The 17,107-nt window shown below is 35.8% G+C and overlaps 1 protein-coding gene and 1 long non-coding RNA gene across 8 annotated transcripts in view; one reads left to right on the plus strand and one right to left on the minus strand.

Moving 5' to 3' along the window:
* The window catches only part of LOC122468598, a 30,308-nt gene extending 29,652 nt beyond the window's left edge, over nt 1-656 (plus strand). The window contains exon 2 of the long non-coding RNA XR_006293285.1: nt 466-656. This is a non-coding gene — a long non-coding RNA (uncharacterized LOC122468598). The remainder of the gene's footprint in view (nt 1-465) is intronic.
* TCF12 (transcription factor 12) overlaps nt 1-17,107 on the minus strand; it is a 386,235-nt gene that overhangs the window by 257,828 nt on the left and 111,300 nt on the right. The window lies entirely within an intron of this gene.

Consider the following 17,107-nt stretch of genomic DNA (forward strand, 5'->3'; position numbering starts at 1 on the left):
CACTTTTCTGTTATTAACAGCTTTCCCCACACTAGTTTCCTAATCAGACATTGTGAGGTAATAGCTATTAACCCCTTCCCAATATAATTAAAATGTAAATTTTTCACTAATTTTGGTTTTGCTTGGATGCATAATGTAATATTAATTCATTTTAAAGACTATACCATTTTGTAATAGAAATTCCTTTCCCCTAAAAATCTACCAATGTGTTTTAAACATGGCTTATTCCAGGGGTGTGTGGCTGGCTCAGTTGCTAGAGCATGTGACTCTTGATTTCAGGGTTATGAGTTTGAGCCCCACATTGGGTGTAGAGATAACTTATAAATTTATAAACATGGCTTGTATCTTATTACACTGTTGATAGTGATATACCATATGATTTGGTTCAATAACATGTATTTAACACTATAAAGTCCTTTCTAAATAAGGAATACTGACTTTCTGCCATGTCTATTTAAATTACAGGCATATTCACATGTGTGAGAAGAGACAGCGCAAGGAAGAGATCAACTACATATTCATAAGAATGAGGGGGAAAATGGATTCGATCTTTCAGTTAATTTGTCCATTAAAAGCAAGGGTACTTCTTGCAGCATCAGAAAAACAAAGAAATAGAGAACACATGTACTTAAAATATTAAACAATCTTCCAAAGCAGTCGGAATTGCTACCAAGACCCAATATGATCATAAGACAATGACAATCTGGACTGCCTCTTTATCTGTCTCTCCTTTAATTCATTCCCACACTGGATTCTTTGACCCTTCCACTGCCCTCCCACCCACCTTACAGTCAAGTAGCCTGTACTATTCCTTAAAATCTACAGAGGAAGTCATTTTCTAAACTATTTTGTTTTTATTACTTTACATTTTATCACCTCACAGCCATCAATTTAAGAAAATGATCATGCTGTAAAGTTTTACTTCTTTGTCCATGGAGAAATCCCTTAATTAACTGACCTCTCCTCTTAATTAAACCACATGATCCCAACAGTCAAGTTATTTGCAGCTGCCCAAATCCTATGACTTACTATAAGTAAAGCCTAAAAACATTCTTCCACAGACTGAAAAGTGATATAGGGCTTCCTGCTTTCTTTCCTCTGAACCATTTAAAAGTCTTTCTGACACGTGACACCAAGAAGGAACACAAGCAATAAAAGAAAAAGTAGGTAAACTGGACATCATAAAAATAAAAAATTGAAAAGACAACAGAATCCTATCTCTGATACGGGACTTGTATCTAGAATATACAAAAAAAATATGATAACTCAATAAAAAATTATTAAATGGGAAAATGATCTAAAAAGATAGTTCTCCAAAGAAGACAACACAGATAGCCAATAAGCCCATGAAAAGATGTTCAAAATCATTACTAGCTATTAGGGAAATGCAAATCACAGCCACTAAAATGGCTATAATCAAACAGGCAGATAATCACAATTGTTGGCCAGGATTTGGAGAAATTGGAACCTTCATACTTGGGTCAGTGATACTGTAAAATGGTGCCAGGCACTTTGGAAAATACTCTGACAGTTCCTCAAAATATTACAGATGGAATTACCATAACCCAACAATTCTACTCCCAGGTAAATGCAAGGACTAGGTAAATGTCAAATTACAAAATACAGTTAGCCTGCCCTTTAAAAGAGCTCCTTTCCAACTCTTTTATTCCATTCCTATTATTTCCCTAACCCAGGTCTTTATCTACATAAAAAAAAGCCTTCATCACCCTCAACACTGGTCTATTTAATCCATTCCATGCCATACTTAGTGAAGACCTCACAAACACTGCTTCAAAATAACTGAAGAGTCCCTCAGAGCCCCAAACTACTCAATTTGTCAGTCGAGTATTCTCACAATCTGATCTTGACCCACTTTTCTAATAATATGCCATGAGATTCCAATTAGGAGTTTTCTAATCCTGTCAGGCCAGGATCTTCAGTGCCCCCCCCCCCCCCCAGAATATAAACAAATTAGAAAATTAAGAAAATTTTAACCCGTATCTAAGATAGGGTATCTAAGATACCTTTCAGAGTCCATCCAAAGCACTTTGGTATGTAATATGACTTGAATGCAAACACTTTTCATATTATTATTTGAATAAAACTACTCTTTCAGGAAACACTCCATCATTTTAACAGTTTGAATTTTTTTTTAACGTTTATTTATTTTTGAGACAGAGAGAGACAGAGCATGAATGGGGGAGGGGCAGAGAGAGAGGGAGACACAGAATCGGAAGCAGGCTTCACGCTCTGAGCCATCAGCCCAGAGCCCGACACGGGGCTCGAACTCACAGACCAAGAGATCGTGACCTGAGTCGAAGTCGGACGCTTAACCGACTGAGCCACCCAGGCGCCCCTCATTTTAACAGTTTGAAATCAATCTCTAATTCATTACTGTACATATATGACCTTACATAAATTACTTAGATAACAAACATTCTGTTTCTTCATTTGGTAAGTAAGGAAAATAACTGTACCTATCTCATGAGGGAGGCTCTAAGAACAAAATAAAATCATTCATGTTAAGTACACATAGAAAGCTCTCAGGAAATGTTAATTAGTATTATTATCATGCCCTAACACATGTGCAGAGGTCTGGAAACTTACATGTTGAGGGAAATATTTTATGTATAAATATGGTTTCTCCTATGGTACCCACACAATACCTAGGGTACTATGTCCCTAAAAATAGCAGAAATCACAGCAAAAGGAATTTAAAATGGCAACAGCCCTTTTCAAATAGTAACTTAGATTCTCACTGCTTTTTAAAAGGCAGTACTATGAAATGAAAATAATGTTGAGCTGGCAGTCAACATCCTAGTTCTGTATTCAAGTCACAATTTTACTGTTTATTAACAGTATGGTTTGGGGAAAGTCATTTAAAACTCTAAGTCTTGGTCCCTTATATATAAAATAGTGATATTAGCACTACTAAAATCACTGTACTGTTGTATGAAGTGAAAAATATACCTACATGAGAAAATCCTTTATGAACCACTTACATCCCCTTATAAATCCATATATGTGTGTATACGTAGAGATATACACATATTCTTATTAAAAAATTTTCTATGTCGGCATAATTCATATCCATAAACAAAGATGAACATATAAGATCCATAAATGATCTTAAAACCACACTTTAATTATCTATTTCACTGTTGCCTCTGAAACATTACAATCCCTTTCAGAAGTGGAAACATTTTTTGAGCTGAGCTCCAAAACCTCTTCTTGCTCACCCAGAAATGGTCAACTATAGTGACAAAACATATAAAAGAACAAAAAGAAAAAAAGGCAATGAATAAGGATACGCAGTCAATCAACTTAATCATCTGCACAAGCAGGGGTGGGGGCAGAGAGAGAGGGGGACACAGAATCCGAAGCAGGCTCCAGGCTCTGAGCTGACAGTACAGAGCCCGACGCGGGGCTTGAATTCGTGAACCACAAGATCATGACCTGAGCCAAAGTTGGATGCTTAACCACCTGAGCCACCCAAAGGGCCCCTCAACTTAATTATCTTGAGTTTCAGTACCTTATACTTAAGTCCACTAATCATTTGATAACCAGCCATCGATTAACAGGAAGAGCAGAAAAGTAAAGATTCTTCTATTCACACACTAACCAACAGCAAAAAATAGTCTTGGAAACTCAAGAAAACCTGAAAATTTTATCGATTTCAATTTGCATTACTTAGGTAACCCAAGTTTTCCCAAGAAAAGAGCAGCTATTTGCTTAAAGAACTACTATATGCAAATCCAAATAGGAACTACCAAACTAACATGGTGATCAATAATGCAAGACAGCTCACTAATAAACTTGAATTATGTATTACTTATACCTGAATTTCACTATCACCATATCACTAAATAACTTCAGGACGAACAGCTTTAGTCAAGCATTCTTTTAGACAGCAAATAGCATTTACAGATTAAGTGTCAATTCATGGGATCCATTTCTGAACCATTTCTAGTTCTTCTCTTTCCTAATAGATATTCTAGTGTTTACTTTTGAACCTGTACAATCCCTGAAAAATGTCTGCAGAGCTGTGAAAGTACAGGTATTTAAGTAATGGCACATTTTTAGGATTAAATAAGCAATGCTGCCAATTTCCTTGCAGTTAAGTAGGAAACTTTTACACTTTAGAAAATAAGATATAAGCCAAACTATTACACACCAAGAGTGGCTCTAAAAAGAAGAAAAAGAAACTAAACATCTTGCCACCAGTGTTCACACCAAATTACTCACTTCAGGTGATAAGGTGGGAAAAGAGGGAAAAGATTAAAACATTCCCCATGGAACCAGTAATACCCAAGGGCAAAGGAGTCCAGGATTTACCACTGCTGAATAAACATTCCACATTACCACCACAATATAATATGACTTGCTTTCAAATTTTATTTTATTTATTAAATTTTCATACAGTAAAACTGAATTTTCCTCCCTTTTGGTGTACAGTTCTATGAATTTCAACATAATTATAGTTTTCAGCCAGTATTTTTTTTCAGCCAAACATGTTTTCTTTCTGTGTTGCACTGTTTCTCCTCTCCTTCTGGTACTCCAATGACACAAATGTATGCCCTTATGTCACTGGCCCACGGTTTTCTGACAACTTTTTTTCTATCATTTTTCTCTTTATTGTTCACATTGGAAAATTTCTATTGACCTATAAAGTTCAGTGATTCCTCCCTCTTTAATCTCTATTCCGCTATTGTATTGCTCCATCCAGTGACTTTTTTTACTATGACTTTTGTATTTTTCAGTTAAATTTTTATTTGGCTCCTCTTTAAACCTTTTATTTCTTTGCTGATACTTTTAGTTTAACACTTATTGCAGGGGTATCTGCAATGGTTTATTCATGTGTCTTTATAACACATGGTTTTAAGTTTATATCTATATTATAATGCCTTTTCCAATGTGATTTGAGATATTTGTGGTTCTTTTCATGTTAATTTTGGATTATATCCTTGACATTCTGAATAATATGTTATGAAACTCAGAATCTTCTTAAATCCTATAGAGTATACTGAAGTTTTCATTTTCATAGGCAGTTGACCTGATTAGGTTCAAGCTGCAAGTTCCAATATGCTTTCTATAGGTTGTGATTCCAGCATCAGTCCAGTTTTCAAAGCCTTTCTATGTGGATTTTTCCTGTGAGTGCGCCACCCAGTGGTCAATATGCAACCTGGGTGGAGTTTTATCCTATATCTCAATTTTCTGTGTTTGAAATGCTGATTAGGATCACATCTCTGCATCTGTACCAACTGACAGAGAGCTCAGGTTTTTGTACACAACTTCATGAGTCTCCTTCCCAAGTTCTTTTCTCTTCTACTTGGCACTTTCCAATTTCCTGAATACGACCCTTTTTGGCCTTCCAGCCAGGAACAGTCTACATCTATTCCCATGCCTGTCTGATGTGAAACATGGGAGGACAAACTAAAAAAAAGCAATGGAGTTTGCCTCTAACCTCTTGGAACTATACAGTTCCAGCAAACAGTAAGATTCCCTTCCCTCAGCCTTTTGACTCCTGCAGATACCTACTGCAAATTGATGTCATTAACATATGACTCTTGAAAGGGAGTTGTGACAAAATGTAGACAAAGGAAAGAAAAAAAAAAGTGGGTGAACTTTTCATGCTTTCTCATTCCTCAAACCAAAACTAGAGGGCTTATGGATCTCATTCTGTCTGTATCACAATGCTTAGTTCCAGGTCTCTGTCTGCGATGACATTAGGTCAGGGGATCCTGAAGGTTTGGTGGTATTTTGAAAAGTGTTGTTTTTTTCCCCAATCTGCTTGCTGCTATTTACCATGCATTCTATCCACGTTTTACAATTATATTAAGTTGTAAAGAAAGAGTAGTGTGTATTTATTCCATATTATCCAGAACCAGAGGATGGATACTAGCTATTTTTAAAGAAGTAAAAAGTACCCTACATTTCCTACTTTCTAAATTCTGAGTTATAGGGTCTCTCAGCTTAAAGATAATTTCTAATATCCAACTATGGTGAGAAATGACGTCAGAAAGACCCAGAATATTGATTTAATTCCCCAAACTTCAAGCTAAACAATCTTTTTAGCAGAGCTCTTGGCTGCAAAGGTGATCACTGACTAGCACATCAGCCAAATGCAAAGAAGGAAGTGTTTATGTGAGTTCCACAAGGCCACATCAGGGCCTTAGCAATCACCTGACAAGAGTCAACATTCTGATAACAGAAGTAGCCCAAAGCACTTAATTAAAAGTAAAGGTAAGAAGTACAAAACTATGGAACTAGCAGCATGGGGTTTCCAAACTTCATAAAAACATTTCCATGTTGTTTGCTTCATGAATACAAATAATAGTATTACTTTATTTAGATGGAAAGTCTACTGCAAAATAATCACTCACATATTAAACAATGGCAAATAAGTAGCTGCCTTAAGTGACATGGCAAGCGGCTCGCATCAACCACAGTATGTCCAAGATCAGGCAATTGGTTGGAGTCCCTAGTTGCCCAAATGGCAGGATCTGATGAGTAAAGAAAGGTTGATTAATCCAAAATATCTAATACTCGCCAGTCCAATTGCCTAAAAGCCCACCACCGTAACACTTATACATATATGTATTACTATGGTTATTATGTACATTCTAGATACTATGCTGTATTCTAATTATAAAATTAATGTTGAGTGAGTGAGTGTTACATGTAAATAATGCAATTAGATATTAAGCTAGATTTTCAATGTGACTACTCCTAGGCAAAAATAGAGAAGGAAGACGAAAAAGAAGAGGAAGAGAAGGAGAGAATAAGAAGAAGGAGGAGCGGAGGAAAAGATGAGTAGGAGGTTGGGAAGGAGAGGGGAAGTAGAAGGGGAGGAGGAAGCTCAAAAGGAAACATACTGAAATGTTTACAGTATTTGGGTTTCAGCAGAGAGACAGTATCTTTCCCATTTTTCTTCCTGCCTACACTTTTGAAATTTGCTCTAATAAACAGAATTACTTCCAAAATAATAAACATTTATTAACAATAAGTCAAACTACAAACAATTACCATACGACCCTGAAGTCCTACTCCTGAGTATTTAGCCTATAGAAATGAAAACTTATGTTCACAAATGTTCATTGCCATTCTAATCATACTCTCCCAAAATGGTAAACAACACAACTATTCCTTTAACAGGGGTAAAAAGCAAAACAAAACAAAACAAAAAACAAACAAAAAAACCTGTGGCACATCCACCTAATGTAATACTACTCATCAATAAAAGGGCACAAACTACCACATTCAACAACATAGTTGTATCTCAAAGTTAATATATTTAGTATAAGAAGTCAGTCTCAAAATGTTACACACTGCATTTTTTAAAATTTATTTACTTTGAGAGAGAGAGAGAGAGAGAGAGAGAGAGAGAGAGAGAGACACTGTGTATAAGTGGGGAAAGGGCAGAGAGAGAGAGGGAGAACAAGAGAATTCCAAAAAGGCTCCACACTACCAGCACAGAGCCTGACATGGGGCTCGAACTCACAAACCACAAGATCATGCATGACCTGAGCTGAAATCAAGAGCTGGATGCTCAACTGAGCCACCCAGAGGTCCCTACATACTGCATTATTATATTTATATAAAGCTCTCAAAAAGATAAAGCTATAGTAATAAAGAACAGATTAGTGTTTCCCAGGGATTTAGATGTAAGAAAAGGGAGAGGGGTCTGGGTGGCTCAGTTGGTTAAGAGTCCGACTTCGGCTCAGGTCATGATCTTGCGGTTTGTGAGTTCGAGTCCCATGTTGGGCTCTGTGCTGACAGCTCAGAGCCTGGAACTTGCTTCAGATTCTGTGTCTCCCCCTCTCTCTGCCCCTCCCACGGTCATGCTCTGTCTCTCAATGATAAATAAATGTTAAAAAAAAATGTAAAAAGAGGTAAGAAAAGGGGGAAAATAGCATGAGCTAGTTTTGGGGGGGTAATAAAATTATTTTGAATCTTGATTGTGATAGGACTCACATGAATCTATACATGTGTTAAATCAATAGAAGTACACACACATACACACCAAAAAGAAGTCAATTTTATTATACATTAATTTTTAAAATAAAATTTAAAACCAACCCTACTGAAGAACTCATATAGACTGTTACAAAAATATGTATTTTTTCAAACAACAGGATTGTAAGAGCAAAAAAATAAAAAAGAATCAATAAAATTCAAATCAAATTCTAGCAAGCTTATCTGAAATAAATGTATATGGAAATACAAAGGCTCAGAATAGGCTAAATAATTTTTAAACAGAGAAACAAAGTTGGACTCACTTATAGTATCTGATCTTATGATTTACTCTAAACCAACAATAATCAAGACACTATGAGGTAGGTATCAATGAGATATACTGATCAATGAAAGAGAACAGAGTCCAGAAATGGAACCATACATATGTGGTCAAATGATTTTCAGCAAAGACACTAAATGAAAGGACAGTTTCAAACATTGGTGTTAAAACAACTGAGTATTTATGGAAGAAAAAAAAAAAAGAACTTTAACCCCTATCATACATTTTACACAAAAATTTGAAAAGGCTGAGAGACCTAAACATGAAATCTGAAACTGTAAAACTTCTGAAGAAAACAGGGGGAAAATCCTCGTAATTTTGGAATAAGCAAAGATTTTTCTTTAGACAGAACACAGAAAGCTTTAATCACACAAAAAATTTAATAAATATAATTTCATCAAGATTACGGCCTAATTGCCCTTCATAAGACTGTTAAGAAAATGAAAAGACAGAAAATAAGAGAAAACATCTTATACCCAAAATTATGAGAAGCCCTTTACTCAACTAAAAGCTGACAACTCAATTTAAAAATTGGCAAAGAAGATACAGGAATGGACAATAAGCACATGAAAAGACGGTTAACATCATCAATCATCAGGGAAACACAAGCTAAGATGAGATACTACCACATACTCATATGAATGGCTAAACTTAAAGCAAGTGTTAGAAGATGCAACTAGAGCAATTAGAACAATCATGCATTGCTTGTAGAGGGTAAAAAAAACACAACCACTTTGAAAAGCAGTTTTCCAGTTTCATAGAATATGAACCATACACTTACAACATGACCCAGAAACTCTGGGTATTTATTCAGGAATAACTGGGTATTTATTCAGGTATAACAAGTATTTATTCAGGAATAACAAAAACCAATGTCCAGGGGCACCTGGGTGGCTCAGTCAATGGAGCATGCAACTCTTGACCTTGGGGTTGTGTGCTTGAGCCCCACATTGGGTACAGAGATTACTGAAAAGTAAAAACTTTAAAAAAAAAAAGTATACAAAAAGCTGGGCACCCGGGTGGCTCAGTAGGTTGAGCGTCCGACTCTGGCTCAGGTCATGATCTCACAGCTCTTGAGTCCAAGCCCCACATCGGGCTCTGTGCTGACAGCTCAGAGCCTGGAGCCTGTTTCAGATTCTGTGCCTCCCTCTTTCTCTGCCCCTAACCCACTCACATTCTGTGTCTGTCTCTCTCAAAAATAAATAAACATTTAAAAAAAAATTTTTAAGTGTATAAAAAGCTATATAGTAATTCCATAACAGCCTTATTCATAATAGCCGAAACACTGTAAACAATCCAAATATCTACCAACAGATTAATGGATCAATAAACACTGGTATATGTAAAGCTATAACCAAGCAACATAAACAACCAATTTCTGAAGCATGCAACAACATGGATGAATCTCAAAAACATCACTTTAAGTCAAAGAAGCCAGATACAAGAGTTTATTTTATATGATTCCATTATTATAAAGTTATTTCTAGAAGAGCCTAAAACTCATCTACAGTAACAGATATAAACTAATTCACAGTGATAGATATCAAATGAATTGTTCCAAGGAATAGGTCTTAATGAAACTGAGTACAAAGGACTATAATAAGACAGCTTTCTAGAATGATGGACATGTTCTATACATCTGTCAAAATAAATCTCAAAAATGCTAAATTACATACTTTAATAAGTGTATGTATTTACAAATAAATGGATTCAGTAAAATTACAGGATACAAAATCAATATAAAGAAATCAGTTGTTTTTTTATATGCTAACACCAGAACAGCAGAAAGAAAAATTAAGAAAACAATACCATTTACAGTTGCATCAAAAAAATAATAATAACTAGGAATAAATTAAACAAAGGAGTTAAAGACTATACTTTGAAAACTATAAGATATTAATGAAAGAAACTGAAGACTGCACAAGCAAATGGCAAGATATACCATGATCATGGACTGGAAGATTTAATACTGTTAAAGCTCCAAAGCAATCTACAGATTTAATGCAATTCTTATCAAAATACCAACATCATTTTTCACAAAACTAAAACAAAAAATTCCTAAAATTTTTATGAAACCACAAAAGACCCCAAATAGCCAAAGCAAGCTTAAGAAAAAGGACCAAAGCTGAAGGTATCTAAAATCCAGATTTCAAACTATACTACAAAAGCTGTAATAATCAAAACAGTACGATACTAGCACAAAAACAGACATACAGATCAATAGAACAGAACAGACTGCCTAGAAATAAACCCACGCTTATCTGGTCAATTAACCTACAACAAAGGAGGTAAGATTATACAATGGGGGAAAAGACAGTCTCTTCAATAAATCATGTTGGGAAAACTGGACAGCTCCATGCAAAAGAATGAAACAGGACAACTTTCTTAGAACATATACAAAAATAAACTCAAAAGTAATTAAAGACCTAAATGCAAGACCTAAAACCATAAAGCTGCTAACACACACATGCACGTAGACACACACACAGGCAGTAAAACTCTTGGACATCAGTCTTGGCAACATTTTTCTGGATAGCTCTCCCCAGACAAGGAGGAAAAAAAGGAAAAATAAACAATTGGGACTACATTGTGCTATAAAAAGCTTTTACACAGTGAAGGAAAAAACAACAAAATGAAAACAAGCTACTGAATGGGAGAAAATATTTGCAAATGATACAGCCAATAAGGGGTCAATATGCAAAATATATGAAGAACTTATACAACTCAATACCAAATATATATATGATCTGATTAAAAATGGGCATAGGACCTAAATAGACATTTTTCCAAAGAAGACAGATGGCCCACAGACATATGAAAAGATGCTCAACATCACTAATCATCAGGGAAATGCAAATCAAAACCACAATGAGTTATCACCTCACACCTGTCAGAATGGCTAGAATAAAAAAGACAAGAAATAATGAGCATTAGCAAGGATGTGGAGAGAAAAGGGAACCTTGTGCACAGTTGGTGGGAATGTAAATTGGAGCAAACACTCTGGAAAACAGTACAAAGGTTCCTCAAAAAACTAAAAACAGAAATACCATACAATCCAGTAACTCCACTTCTGGATATTTACCCAAAGAAAACAAAAACACTAATTAGAAAAGATATATGCACCCCTAAGCTTATTGGAGCATTATTTTTAAAAAAAATTTTTAACGTTTATTTATTTTTGAGAGAGAGAGAGAGAGAGAGAGAGAGAGAGAGAGAGAGAGAGAAAGAAAGCGTGAGCAGCGTAGGGGCAGAGAGAGAGGGAGACACAGAATCCCCGAAACAGGCTCCAGGCTCTGAGCTGTCAGCACAGAGCCGGACACGGGGCTCAAACCCACAAACCACAAGATTATGACTTGAGCTGAAGTTGGATGCCTAACTGACTAAGTCACCCAGGCGCCCCCCCCCCTTGTTGGAGCATTATTTACAAGCGAAGATACAGAAACAGTGTAGGTCTCCATCAATGGACAGGATGGACTAAGAAGATATGGTATATATACATAGTGGAATACTACTCAGCCCTAAAAAATAAAATCTTGCCATTCACAACAACATGGATGGACATGAAGGATATCAAGCTAAGTGAAATAAGTCAGGCAGAGAAAAACAAGTATCATATAATTTTACTTACACATGGAATCTAAAAACAAAAATACAACAAACAACAAACAACAGCAGCAGGCAAATAAATATAGAAAACTGGTGGTTGCCAGAGGGCAAAAGGGTGGTGGGATAGGTGAAATAGTTGAAGGGGATTAATAGGTACAAACTTCTTACACTTATCACGATGAGCACTGAGTAATGTACAGAATTAACGAATCTCTATATGGTACACCTGAAACTAATTTAACACTGTATGTTAACTATACTGGACAATAACATACATATATAAATGGTGCAAGCTTCCAGTTATAAAGTAAGTAAGTCACAGGGATGAAAAGTACAGCATATGGAATACAGTTGATAATGTGATAATTTTGCAGGGTGACAGATGGTAACTACATTTATCATGGTGAGCATTTTGTAATGTATATATAATTGTCAAATCACTATGCTGTACACTTTAAGCTGTCAATTATACTTAATTAAAAATTTAAAAATATGCATTTTACTGTGTATAAATGAACACACATGTATATATAGTATATATACTATATATACATACAACAAAATATACATTTTAAATATATAATTCAATGAAGTATATAAATGAATACATAAAATACATATTGCATTATTACATGCAATAAAACACATACATAAAATAGAATTCTGTACTGAATTAAATTCAATAAACTAAAATTAAGCAAACCATATAAAGCAAAGTTTAAAACAGACCTATTTTCTGGGTTGAATCTTTGCCCATTAAGGTGTAAATATTCAAACAACTAAATCAAAGAATCTTTATCAGTTACAATGCGAAAGAGTGGTGGGGAAAAATTAACAGAAGCCTCAGGAGTCATCTGGTCTTCCCTTCTGTTTAGTGCAAGAGTCCTACCAACAGCATGCTAGGCTGATGGTTAGAGTAAGTCAGTGAGAGTGTGCTCAGACCTCTCAGGCAGTCACTCTCACTGCTGAAATCTCTTGTAAAAATCTATTTGAAAATTCTGATAAAACTGTACCTTTTTGGAGCAGGAGTTGGCCTGTGGATAAATCCAGCCCATTGTCTGTTTTTATACATAAAGTTTTTTGGAATACAGCCATGCCCACTTGTTTCCCACATATTGTCTATCTATGGCTGCCTTTATGTTTCAGTGGCAGAGTTAAACTGCTGCACACAAAACCCAAAATATTTATCTGGCTCTATACAAAAGTTTTCCTCCCACTGTTCTAGAGGAACACCACAGAAGTCTGTACCCTTTTTTATATGACAGTGCTGAAAAACTTGTAGACATTATTAGTCCCATTTGCTTTTAGTCTTTCCTTCCCATTTATTGACTATCACTCCTATGTCACAATTTTCAGCTGAAATCCTAAACATGTACTTCCCAACACTATAACTGATGAATGACCCTCATGAAGTATGAAAATGAATTTATCATCCCATCTAAGATGACAGTGGAACCATTAGCATCTATGATTCATAGCCAACATTTCTATCAATGAGGTTTAAGGTTTCCTTTACCCTTCATGTTCATGAAAAAAAGATGTTTCATTTACTTATTTCTTGCTCCTTCACACTGCTGACACACATATTTTTTACAATAATAACTTTTAAAAAATAAAACAATGTGCATATATAACACTTTTATAAACAAAAACACTTTATGAGGAGATATCCACAAATTCTTTCAATATAATTTGTCTGGATCTGGAGACCAGATGTTATTTCACATATTTAAAGCTCCTACGTGACAATTTTCTCTTTCTCTACCCTTAGTATTCAACGGTTTGATACAAGCTTTTCCTTTTGAGGATTATTCTGCTGAATGAAACAAAACAGTCTCTATAGTCAAAGTACCAAGGGGAAATTCAGAGAACTGGTACATTGATAAAGAGAGAGCTTAAAAAGAAGCAGGAGGGTATCAAAAGAAACCTCAGCAAGTGTGATTTGGTGAAAAGTGCAAAGGCTCATAGATTAGGCAAGACTAAGCTTGATACAGGTTCTGTTCCTTCTTACCTACATAACACATGATCATAATTTCAAAAGGTAGACGAAGGTGAAGATACAATGAATGAGCCAAGCATTACCTTAAATATTTTTAAACATAAAACTTACTCATTATTTTGATGTAGGAATCACCTTTATCTACCTTCAGACCTCTATCTGTAAGAACTCCCTCCCATCCCTTACCTGTCTTAACCGAAAGAAGAATAATGAGCTTTCTGACTAGTGTGCATATTTCTTGAATATGTGTAGCTAGTATCATTAAAAAAAAAAGCTGACAACACTACTGATTGGCACTATTCTTCCAATCAAGCCTTGGGATGGTATAAGGCAGAAATTCTGGGTATTTTCTGTGTAGTGTTGGCAATGGGCAACAGCAGCTCTAAATCCATTAACTCTAATCATTGTATCATTAATAAAGCTGACATTTTAATCTTCATATGCAACTTTCTTACATCTTAATTTTCATTTGGTTCCAAACTCAGGATCAGGACCCTTTTTTCTTTGAGTATGGGTCCTCTGATTAGTGTTCTGCATTGCCTTTCTTGCATAAATCACACTCATAATGCATTCTCCACAGTGTTCAGCTTGTTAATTTAAAGTATAGCAAAAACTAATGCATTGGCAAAGAAATAAATTCAGAAAATTCCACATTTGTGTTTTTCCTCCAATTTATTAACAGTGTCTCATTATATCCATCTCAATAGCAAATGTTTTGACTCCGTATCATCCAACTCAGCTTTCATAATAAAACAACCTTTGTTAGGAATTCATCAGTTTAATTTTAAATAAATAATTATTAACAGGTCTGGGAACAAATACAACTGACTGTTGGTAAGGACACAACTCATATGATTAGAGCGCAAGCATGAATGCATGCTAGAGTATAAGTGATCAGACAGAAATGACCAATAGAGCCATCATCATCAGTCCATGTAGTTTCTAGTGGGAAAACTGGTAAAGAGAGCTTCAATGTCTTCAATATCTTCATGTTTAAAATGGAGATACCACTATCCCTCTTTTAAGATTCCCCTGAGGGTTGGGGCAACCAGGTGGCTCAGTCAATTAAGCATCTGACTCCTGATTTTGGCTCAGGTCATGATCTCATGCTTTGTGGGATGAAGCCGCATGTCAGGCTCTGTGCTAATAGAGCTTGCTTGGGATTCTCACTCTCCCTCTCTGTCTCTCAAAATAAATATATGAAAACTTTAAAGATTCTCATGAGGGTTAAACGAAATATTAGGTATAAATTGCCTAGAGAAGTAAGTGGCACAAACCAGGTGCTCAATAAATACATGAGGCCAGCAATGAGCCAAGCCCCATATCTAAACAGAATCTTTATAACACAAGCTAATTTTATCTGAATAATCTACTTAAGGTAAAAACTGGGAATGTTGTTGGCGGTCATTTCCCATAAACCAAGGTAACCTTTCAGTATGGGCAAGAAAAACAAATTTTGAAACTTCCCCAAGAGCATAAATATGACATTTAATGCCTCTACAGATCAATAGAGAGGAAAACTCTGAACATCCTAAAAAATCACCTGGCACTCTGCAGATTACTCCATTCCCACCTGTATGAGCCAGAAATAACAACCTGTTCTCCTTTCAGTTCAGAAATCCCATAAAATCAGGATATTACTATTTCCTTCTACTAGTCTCATAGTCTGATAAGACAGAATCCATCTAGGAAATACAGTCACCAGGGTCTAAAAGGAAGAGGGAAAGGGAAAGGGAAGGGGAAGGGGAAGGGGAAGGGGAAGGGGAAGGGGAAGGGGAAGGGGAAGGGGAAGGGGAAGGGGAAGGGGAAGAGAAGGGAGCATGGAGGGAGGGAGGGAAGGAAGGAGGGAATTATTCAGAATTATACTTATTACCATTATAGGCCAGGCCTAAAGTATACTAAATATAACTTCATATCTGCTAGGTTTCAGTCACTGCAGTAAAGTCATATAAAGACCAAAAAAGTCACCTCTTTGTAAAGAACAAGACTTTTGCCCTGGTTCCTATGCTACATAAACAACGCTTTTCTGTTACAGATTCTGAGGCACAGATTTTACTGTGAGCACCAGTCCTGACTGTTTCCTCACAGTGGGTGAGAATTCTGATCCAACCTATATACTAGGCCACTGTAAATGCCAATGTTTCCTTTCCCACTAGTCGTGTAATCTACTGTCTTCCAATTTCACAATGATACTCTATGATACTCTAACCTTAGCTTGGCCCTTGAATCTAGAAACACTTTAAAGGTTCTGCCTCACTCTCAGTTCCAGCTAAGTCCTCTCTTCACTCATATTCTGTCCGATACCCAAGAAAAATGCTCAAACCTTACACATTTGAATTCTTAAACTTTCTTTAAAAAAAAACTGAAATTTTTGTGAGCATGAGTCCATAATTTTGTCCTATGTGGGGCACAAAAGAAGCAGAAAAGATAATTCCCACCCTCAGAATGCTCTTAATCTAATTAAAGAGAGAATACATGGTGAAAGAAATAAACATGAAATTAGTATTACATCAAGTCTAAAAAAAAGTAAAGGTACTATGTGTCTTACCTCCACCATCCACCTCATGTAATACAAAAATTAAAGCTTATTACCCTTAACTTGAAAACTGATTGCTCCTGTTGATTTTGAAGCTCTTCACAAGGATAGCAGTACCACCCTCTGCTTCTTATTCACACTTACTCATCCCTCTTCCATGAAGTCTTCCCCGATTAACTAGAAGAGAGCTGAGCATTGTTCCACCTACACACAGTCTCAAAATTCTTCCATGTCTGCCACCTGAAATAACATGCTTTCCTAACTGCCCATGTAGAAAAATAAACCACTTAAACAATCTATTTATTTAATTGAGCACATTTCCCAAGTGATATTATTCAGCTAGCTGGCTATTTAGCTTTGGATAGGTCACAATGGTTCTCTATTGCTTGTCTACCATAGAGTCCTTGAACATTTGCAAACTTCATGTTTGAGGCAAAATATAATCTAAGAAAATTATGCAGCAAGTTAATAATAATAGGGTTCTCCCTCACTGCTTTTGCATTTTTTCAAAAGGGAAAAAAAAAGCACCTTTTAAAAAAGACATCCCTACCAATATGTGTCAAATTTTGCCACGTAAGGTATTACTTCCCTGACTTAGGGAAGTATAAACACAAGGTTTATAACATAAAGGACTCTACTCTCCACAAGAGGACCTCAAGATGCACTCAAT

The sequence above is a fragment of the Prionailurus bengalensis genome, chromosome B3, assembly GCF_016509475.1.
Source record: "Prionailurus bengalensis isolate Pbe53 chromosome B3, Fcat_Pben_1.1_paternal_pri, whole genome shotgun sequence".
NCBI lineage: Eukaryota > Metazoa > Chordata > Mammalia > Carnivora > Felidae > Prionailurus > Prionailurus bengalensis.